The following is a 9,662-nucleotide window of genomic DNA, read 5'->3' as shown; positions in this document are numbered from 1 at the left end:
AGCAGAGCGTCAGTGAATATTCTGCAGCTAATCTGGCAACAAGGCAATTTCCTGTCTGTAATTTATATTTTTGCCCAAATGACTATATAGAGACAGATGGCCACACCAAAGGAGGACAGTTCTGGAAAGAAATCTTCTTCCCTCAGGAATACTTCACAAGATCAGTCTGGGGACTGCCAAAGCAAGATCTTTCGCCAGGCAGATGAATCATAAAACACCAAACACCTTCTTTAGGTTCTGGCTCCTGTATCAAATTCTTACCATCTAATAAATATAATGCTGAGGAAAGAAGAGCAAAAGGACACTTTTGTGACTGGATAGGGCTTTGAATGCTAATGACTGGATGTTGAGACTCATTTCAAGTTTTTATCATCCAACTAAGGAAAGCTTTTCTGACTGCATTTTCTCCATCCTTAAGAGCATGCCCTAGGTTACTGATTATCTAGGATCCCATCATCAGGTTTTCAAGAAAGATACTTGTTTCCTTCAGGCTGCAATGGCTCAAGCAGATCCAGTTTCTAAAACACACGCCATAGAAATCTGATTTCAGCCAAGGGCTTTATTCTCCTTCATAATTTTCCACTGTTTTCTGACACCAATTAACAGTGCCATCTTAGTTTTGTTTTAAAGAGAAAATGAGGAACTTTAAAAATTATCTACGAAAATGCATGATATAGTTAGTATAGCAACCCATGTATTCTTTATTTGAATGCTGAATTTGCCTGCCTTTGAATTTTCAACATGTCAGGAAGATTTATGTCATCAACTTCAGCTTAAAAATCTTCAGAGTTGTCAGGTAGCGAAAGTGATTTTTAGAAAGCGAGATGAAATCAAATGCCACTGTGATCAACAACCTGAAGAGTTGCCAGTTTTGATTTATGATTAATCAGAATTAAAACTGAATTTAGAATAGTGAAAATCTGTCTCACCTTTTATCTATCTGTTTTGTTTGGCTGCAAATAATAATATTATTAGAATTCTGATATAGAATATACTGTATATATTATATATATTCTATACTGTATACATACAGTATAGAATATACTGATTATATAGAAATATATAAAGAATAATAAGATGGAATAAGACATCACTTCTTTAAGGCATTCATACTTGGCTGAGATACATTCTTCATAAGCTCAAGGGCTAAGGAAAAAAGTTTTGAATTACATTTTAAAATACTGGATTACATTTCATGCTATAAATCATAAAATCTGCAACCTTGGAATAAAAAAATACGTATTACTATATCCTCAGTGAATAGCTTAGGAATATTTCAGCTCTTTTGTCCTGTCTCCCTAGTGATAATAAAAATAGATATTTCAATGCTAAATTTGGTTGCTTACTAGACTTATGCTGGTCTATTAGGATTTGCAAATTACATAACCAGAGAGAGTTTCTGAAATGTGGCTTAAAGGAAAAATCATACAGAATACAATGTGTTACTAGATGTAAGAACTACTAGAATTTCCAATTTTAACTTCAGCAGAAGAAGCAGAAATAAGATGTTCCATGGCCTAGACATTCACCTAGTAAAACAACCGTCAACTTCTTGTTTGCATGGAAGCTTCTTCATTCCCAGTCAGGTGTTTGGGGTCAGACCAAGAGAGTTATTACTGAATGGCACCCTGTCTGATTTGTATTATACTGATTTCTATCAGACACACACATTGGGAGCCCATCTGACTTCCACAGCAACCAGCAAAGCTGTCTTATCACTGAATATGGCCCTAGAGGCCCCAGTCAGCGACACAAACCTGGGGGAAGGGGGGTGACGGGGAAGATGGAATAGAATGAATGAAAGGAACTCTGTTTCACAGCTGGGAAAGCAAGATTGGAAGGACATTAAAAAGGTTCTCTAGGCTTCCAAGATGAAATTAATTGTTGGGTAAGTCCCACTTCAGTCCTTTACTAAGCATGGAAAAGAGGGAATGTACCTCTCAGGATCAAGCAGACCATTTTAGGCAGGACTAAGAAAAGGTGAGCAACTTGATTGAAATAACTGAGGAAAGCAGAGCCAGGAATAAAAATCAGGTCTGCCGACTTGTAGCTGCCTACTCACTGCTCAGCTATTGCATGTAATGTGTGGGAATGAAAACAGCATACAGTATTTAGGATGTCAGAATTTACTTCCAAAAAGGAAAATGATTCATAGAACTCCATACCAGCGAACACTTCCCTGCATCTATGATCAACTATACTTAAGCACTTAAGACAACAGCACCACTCACTTCCAAGTCACAGTTCTCATGAACAAAGAGCATTCAAGGTGATATTCTTGGCTTGTTAAGAGCAGCAGATGCCCATCTGTTGAGATCTGCTTTGACAGAATTTAATGCCTTCACAGTTCTTTTTTGTGTGTCTGTTTATTTTTTTATAATGTTGTCTATCTCAATTCTCCTAAAAGCAAAATCCTAACCATGATGTCTGGTACATTCAGGTAGCCATGTATTTGTCTGTTCACCAAATATTTATAAAGACAAAACACAGTGAACGACCCGGCAAATTATAAATCAAAAGAAACATCAACAGTCGCAGTTATTTTTCTTTCTGCAAAACATGCAGGAAAAAGCTAGGGGTATTGTTTGAAAAGACAGTTACAACGGAATCAAAGAAAAAAGGGGAAACAGTGTAAATATCCAGGACGCATCCATATCATGAATATTGCAATAATTTCTCATCATTCCACCCCACAAACCAGACAAGAGAAGTAAGTATAAGAAGGAGCAACAAAGATGCTCAGAAGAGTATGCCTTCCTACAGAACAGGACAACAGATTAGGACCCTTTGGTTTAGAAAATTGGCAACAGGAGGCCCTGCAAATACTGCAGAGAGGGTGACGAGAATTATTCAACTTCTTACAATACCAGAACTACAGAAAACCCAGTGGTATCTAAGCCAAATCACAAATAAGGTCTTCCTCACAATAAGCAATTAAACAGAAGTATTCATCACCACAGGACATTTCAGAAATGAAAGTATAGTTCAAAAGTAGGTTAGATACAGTCATAGAAGACTGATTCACCAGCAATTTCCAAAGAAATCCCTAAATTACCAACTGGGAAGATAAACCATGGAAAGGATCACTCAAATCCATGCTTTGTTGTACTTCTCTGAAAGGATCTGGCACACTGGCTACCATAGGTATTACTAGCTTAAACGGACATTAGATCTGAACCAGCACAGAAGTTCCTCTATTTTTCAGTCTAAAGGCTTTAAGGGTTTCCAAAACTGGACTTGACATGATTGTCATGAAAAGTGAAAAAACTATTAACAAATTTTGGACAAACAGATGAAACCCATGTAATTAAGGCAGATATTTAAATGACTGGAAGAATCAGTTCAGCAATTGTTGGCATATCCTTAGAAAATAGAGAGTACAGTTCAGGTGTTCCTTATATGACCAGGTTCATGTAGATCTTTACATATGATACAGTAAGAAAATAAATTTAACTGAGTGAAGTGAATACCATGAAGATCACTGGAAAAGCTTGCAATATTACTGCCTGCAGACACTATTTTCCTGTCAACAGAGGAAGTGGATAAATTTGTTATTAGAAGCCTACAGGAGTTTACCCTGCTCATGCACTGCTTAGTTTGACCTAAGAATGCCTCCAGTGTTTACAACTGTATGTTTTTAAGCAGAACCTGAATTCTGCATGTCTGCTGTAGAAATCTTCAACAGCGAGTAAAAGCAATTTCCAGAGAGCCATCTCCTTCCCTTTCAAAACAAATGAATCTACATTAGCATGATAAGTGAAGAATTCTTCCTGTCACCTTCGTATCACAGCTTTCTGACAGCACCAGTGAGAAAATCTGGCACACAATCTTACCCCAAGTCAACACCAGACATGGAGGCAGATATTTATAGAGAAAAAGCACAAGTTCTTTAAAAGCAGCATCACAGTACTCCCCAGATATCCTGGGGATCCTCTATATGAGGCATCCCAAGCAGTAGCAAGGCCATGCCCTAAAGAAATCTGGATTAGACTGTGCTTTGCACATAGATCATTGTAAATTTATTCCTAGCTCAAGGGTAAATTCTATTTCTTCCTAAATATCACACATACATTAAGATCACATTATGATATCTGTATCTTCTATTTCAAAAGAAGATCATTCAAAAGCTGGGTAGAGCCAATCAAATTAACCTTGAAATTTTCCATCCATACCCAGGCATAACTAACCAAACAGAGAAGGCAGGAGCAGCCCAGGGGGACAGCCTGCCTGGTTCCTCCTGAATCCCAAACCCACCATCAGTTTGTTTGGCTTGTTAGAAGAAAAAGCTATCTTCAGAGCTGACACTGAAGACTGCTAGGTTCAGGTCCGCCACCTTTATGAAACAAGCTAAACCTGTATAGCCTGTAGTACTCTGTCCCCGAGTTTTGTGTCAGGGAGTACGTAAAGACTGACTACATGGGGATTTGAAGTGCAATCTGAACTTGCTCAATGCTGGGAATGGCAGGCAATGGTCACATGAGAGAAAACCATCTGGTGTTTCCACCATTCACCTCATCCAGTACTGCAGAGTCAATTCCTGCAGTGAAGCTAAAAGAATGAAAACGTTACCTTTGGCAACATCTCGCATAAACAGAGATACTTCAAGCAGTGCTAGCTTCAACACAATAGATAATTTCTGACAGCTTTTTATTTTGTCAAGTACTAAGAAATCTCTCAAATTCTCCATTCAGGAATTACTTCAAAGTGGATTACCAAAGCAATTGTCTTTATCAGCAAGTTTAGTGCACAGTGGAGCCTTACAGAGAACAGCTTATATAACTGTAAACAAGAATGTCTTTCTAATTATGTAGAGACCCCTGCCTTGATTCATTATGGTAAGTTGTGGATGCACAATATTATTGCCTTATAAACAACACCTTTAGTTCCATTCAGGAGTCAGTTCCCTGTACTGAAACAATGTCACTAATAAATGACGCTGCTTGTAGAGCTAGATCTGATATTCCTCTTTACTCAGTACATACCTTTACTGCCATTTGTATATATGTGTAAGGTAAAATGTTCCCCAAGTACTTTTTAAAGTGAAGCAACAGTTAAGAAACAAGAGTGACTTTCCCAAACTAAATATGTATATGGAAAAAAAAAAAAAAAGGGGTGGGGGGGGGGGGAAGACCAAAACCACAAACCCAAACAACCAAAACCAGCAAAGAATGTCTTCCAACTCAGCCACCTCCACAAATCCTTATTTCTCCCTCTGTTCCTACCCAGTCTCCACTGATGCAGCTTGTTCAAAACACTATGGCTATTATCAGTTCAATTACGTCACAATTAGGGAAAAAAACCTTCCTTGTATTTAGCAAACACCACCAAAGAATGACTATTAGTTATACCAATCAAAAAAAAAAAATCTTGGCCATTTCTCTGCATAAGGCTTTTTTAAATTGAGATCTAAAAACAGATAGACAGACAACAAGAAGACTTCAACAGTTTTATCAGTGGTTGATTTATTTCGGCTTTCTGCTCTCCCTGGTCGCAGTTCAGTGCAATCCATAAATAAGTTAGGTTGGTGAAGGAGATTGAATTTTTGAGGCCAGAACAGTAATTGAGGAATTGAACAGCCTGGAGGCTGAAATATTGTCTCCTGGGACATAAGCCTTCAGACCTATTAGCAGCTGTCTATATTGCTTTTCCAGCCATTGACATACATGACCGTGTCAACATATTGAACTGATGTACGTTTCTTTGTGTCACAGGATAGACCTCAGATGTGTTCTATGCTCCACCATGCTATTACTCTAATAGTACTGTTTCAAGAATACCTCTAACTAAAAAGTCGGATCTTTCAAAACTGCAGGAAGGCCCAGTTTCCTGTGAAGAAAATCTGCACCAGTTAGCACAATTGGAGTATACAGAAAGCAGTAATTTTCACTTTTTCTACACTGTATTAGTCAGCACTTGCAAAGGAAAGACTGAAAGTGAAGCCTGAGGTTTTTGCTTTTGTTCTTAAAAACAAAAACAAATAAAAAACAAAACCAAAAAACACCACAGTTACCCACGACTTTGTTTTTCCAGTCATCCTCTCAGGACATCTGACAAGAAAACAAGCGACCCCACAGAAAACCCCAGCAACAAACGACGGATTACAAAACCAACCCATGACAAAAGGCAGAAAGAAGTATATCCAGGCCTTACCGTGTTTGAAAACATTGAAATCTCCTCAGCAGAAGCGCAGGCCGCGGAGGATGCCCAAGCGCTCCCTGGGGCACAGCTGCAGATGGCTTTACCTCAGGAGGGTGCCCCGACCACCGCGCCCGGCGCCTTCACCCAGGGCCACAGACAAAGCTCAATACCCAGAAATAAATAGTGCTTTCCCCCCCCTCACCAACCAGGCATTCCACAAAACCTACAGTAAATGTTATTTCTAAGATGGCGTCACTCTGCACTGGCCACAGGCTTTCCTGTGCGTTACAGAAATGGTTCCTCACACACCGCCTCAGGCAGTCAGGTTTTGGATAGTTAGGATGACAATCATATACTGAAAAAGAGTAAAACTTGACAAAAAATAAATCTAAAAGGCATCTCTGGGGACTCCTGGAAGTGCTGTAATGTTACAGGGCTGCAGGCCTGCTCAGGGCCTGGCAGCACAAGCAGAGAAAATGCATTAGCACAAGGTTAACCTCCTGAAAACAAGGCCAGCGTTTAATTTGAAATCATTAAAGCCATGGATTAAAAAGAAGAAGGGGAAATATGAGGGAAAAGTTACTTCATAAATCACTATTAAAATGCACATTTCCACCTTTTGCAGTCAGTCTGTAAAAAGAGAAAAATACACGTCTGGTTTTATTTTTTAAGAAAAGGTGCCTGCAATTGGAACCAAGAAGCATTTCTTATAAAATAAGAGTATCGCATTTGTTTAGACTGAGCCCCTCATACTTGTTTTGAAGAAATGTTCCCAACGGCATCAAGTCCTAATGCAAAACAGCAGAAGTCTGTTGGATGTGGTAAATGCAGAGCAAGACGGACTGTGAACTGGAATTCAGCACTACCAGTTATTATTTTTCCAATCAAACATTGAATCAAATGGACACATCATCATCATCGTCGTCTTTTAACAGACTGTGCTCACAACACCTTGTGCTCTGCTCCTAGATCTCGGCACAGACAGGATCGGCGGTTTGGATGTATGACACTAAAACAGAGATCTAGAACATGCTGCTCATAAAACACCATCCCTGCGCTTGCTGCTGGGGGGAGGGATGGCAGGTCCTGCCTCCCCAGAGGCCTGGGTGGTGCTCGGCCCCCCAGGCAGGAGGCAGGCAAGGGCTCCCCATCTCTATCTCACTGTGCTCCGCAAGCGGCGCCTCAGCTGGAGCTATTCTAGTGGGAAGAGGGATGCGTTTACTCCCTGGTGTTTGGCAGTTATTTCTCCACAACCACCAGAACACTGCTCAGCTGGACATTTTCTCTCCAGGTCTTGTAAAAAAAATCCAAAATCTAAAGGAATTTTTAGTCAGCTTTGGCTTAGTTGAAAATTTTCACCCTAAGGAAGCAAGTAAAGTAACAGTTCTTTACCAAAATGCCCTTGAATAAGAACAATTCCAATTAGAAACAAGGTTTGACAGCCAGCCCCCTAAAAGAAAAAGAAAAACCACCACTCATCCACAGCTCAGCAGCTCCTCAGAAGTCTCTAGATTATGCAGAGATGTGCAGGAGGGATCAGCAGCCCCGTGTTGTTCTTCAGCTGCAGCTGTTCTCCCCCTCGCCCCCCCCGCCACTGTCTTAGCAGCATCCCATTCGAGCTGACAGACAACAGGACACCATAGCAATTACATTTAAAAAAAAAATAAATCACAAGGGCACCTTCAGAACAGGTGCTGTAAGCATGTTACTCATGACAAATTTTTAAAATAAGCCACCTCCCACACACTCACAAGGTATACCCAGCAGGCTGCAAGTCTCTGCTTCTCAGGGAAATAGGACACCCGTACAATGATGGACAACTTCAGTATTAACTTTCAAAGCCCTTGCTTGAATTACACAGGCTGTAATGAGGTACACAGGTTAAGCAACTCATAAACCTGGCAGGATGTTCAGGATTTATGGTTGTAGTGTACTCCCCAAACGGCCCTTCACAGCTGCTGCACAATGATGACTTTACAGACCTTCACAGGAAAGGGTTAACAATCCCATAGAGACACTATTATAGAGCACAAAAGTTAAATACTGCAGTTCATTTCAAGATGTGTGGACAGAGAAACTACAGATATTACATAATATACATTATTTAATGCTAAAAAAAACTCACACCAAGTAAAAGATTGTATATAAATACTATATCACATCCAACGGGATTCATTGCCTTTGCTTTGCACAGGTTTACTTTACTATTTCTGGAGAACACTACAAATTGGCAGTCACTGAACTGTCATGACTGGCAGTCCTATCTTTCAGTAAAAAAATAATCTGTAATAAAGATAAGGAATGCCACTTCAAGGATTACAGACATCAAATCCTATGGCAAAACAAGCCACACAAAAAACACATTTCCTAAGCTGAAATACTGAGTTAACTCATACAGTCACACATAAACATACTAATTAACCTTCTGGGGTCTCCCTTCACTATGTCCAAGCATCTTAGTGCAGCTATAGCATGTATATACTGTATTTATGCTGTAGCATCTTAGTGATTTCACCCCATCGACATGTTCTCTAGCCAACTTATTGAGATCTTATTTATATTAGTTTACAGGGGAAATACTAATACTGTACGTGTGAAATACCAGCTATCACGGTATCAGAAAATCTTACATTACAGCAAAATTTTAATTTCGTGAAAATATGAAGTAATTAATATATTTTTATTACTAGAATTCTACTATTACCTCACTAAAAATAAATCCATGTTTTCTAAATATCTGAAATATACAGAATTATGACAAATCAGGTACAATGCCTGTTTATTTCTCACACTGCCCACCACTCCTTTTCGTATGTTCAAATATGAATCTTTTCTGAACTACACAGTACACATGTAGGCAGGTGGCAGGTATGAGGAAGTCTTCCAGTGCTTCATACAACACAATCAAATTTGGAATGGAACTACAAATTAGCATTTCTGAGGATAAACAGCACTGACAAGAAAGCAAGTACTATTTTAAATGCCTTTGAAAGGCTTCTCTGATCACACTGTCGTAGATAAACTGACATTCAAAAAAGCAAGAGTATTTATCTCAGTACTGATGACACACTGAATAAAGATACATACCACCACAATATGCCAAACACCTACACTTTAACATGATCTTCTTTTCTATCAAAATAATCCTGAGTGTTAGGTAAAAACAGTCAAAAGTGTGATTAATTGAGCATCTCAATCAACCTGATTACATGTTAGATTTGAACTTCAGTAGGTCAGAAGGACGGCAGGTCCAACTTCAGACTGTATGCTATCACCACTACTGTTTTCCAAAAACAGCAGTAAGTCCTACATCAATGCTAGCTTTGCCAGGCTTCAGTGTCAACTGCAATATAATTCTGGGGAAGCTGACTTAAAAAGGAGATGAAACAAACAATACAAACATTGATAACAAACTGAAAAACTTGCCCAATCACAAGTGTGAAAACAGTCTGGACTGCACTGGACTGAAAGAAAATAATACAACCTGCCACATCCTGTAACCATTAAGCTACATTTTTATCTGC

The sequence above is a fragment of the Falco punctatus genome (genome assembly GCF_963210335.1).
Source record: "Falco punctatus genome assembly, chromosome: 7".
In the NCBI taxonomy this organism is placed as follows: Eukaryota; Metazoa; Chordata; class Aves; order Falconiformes; family Falconidae; genus Falco; species Falco punctatus.
Note: the sequence above shows the minus strand (reverse complement) of the source record.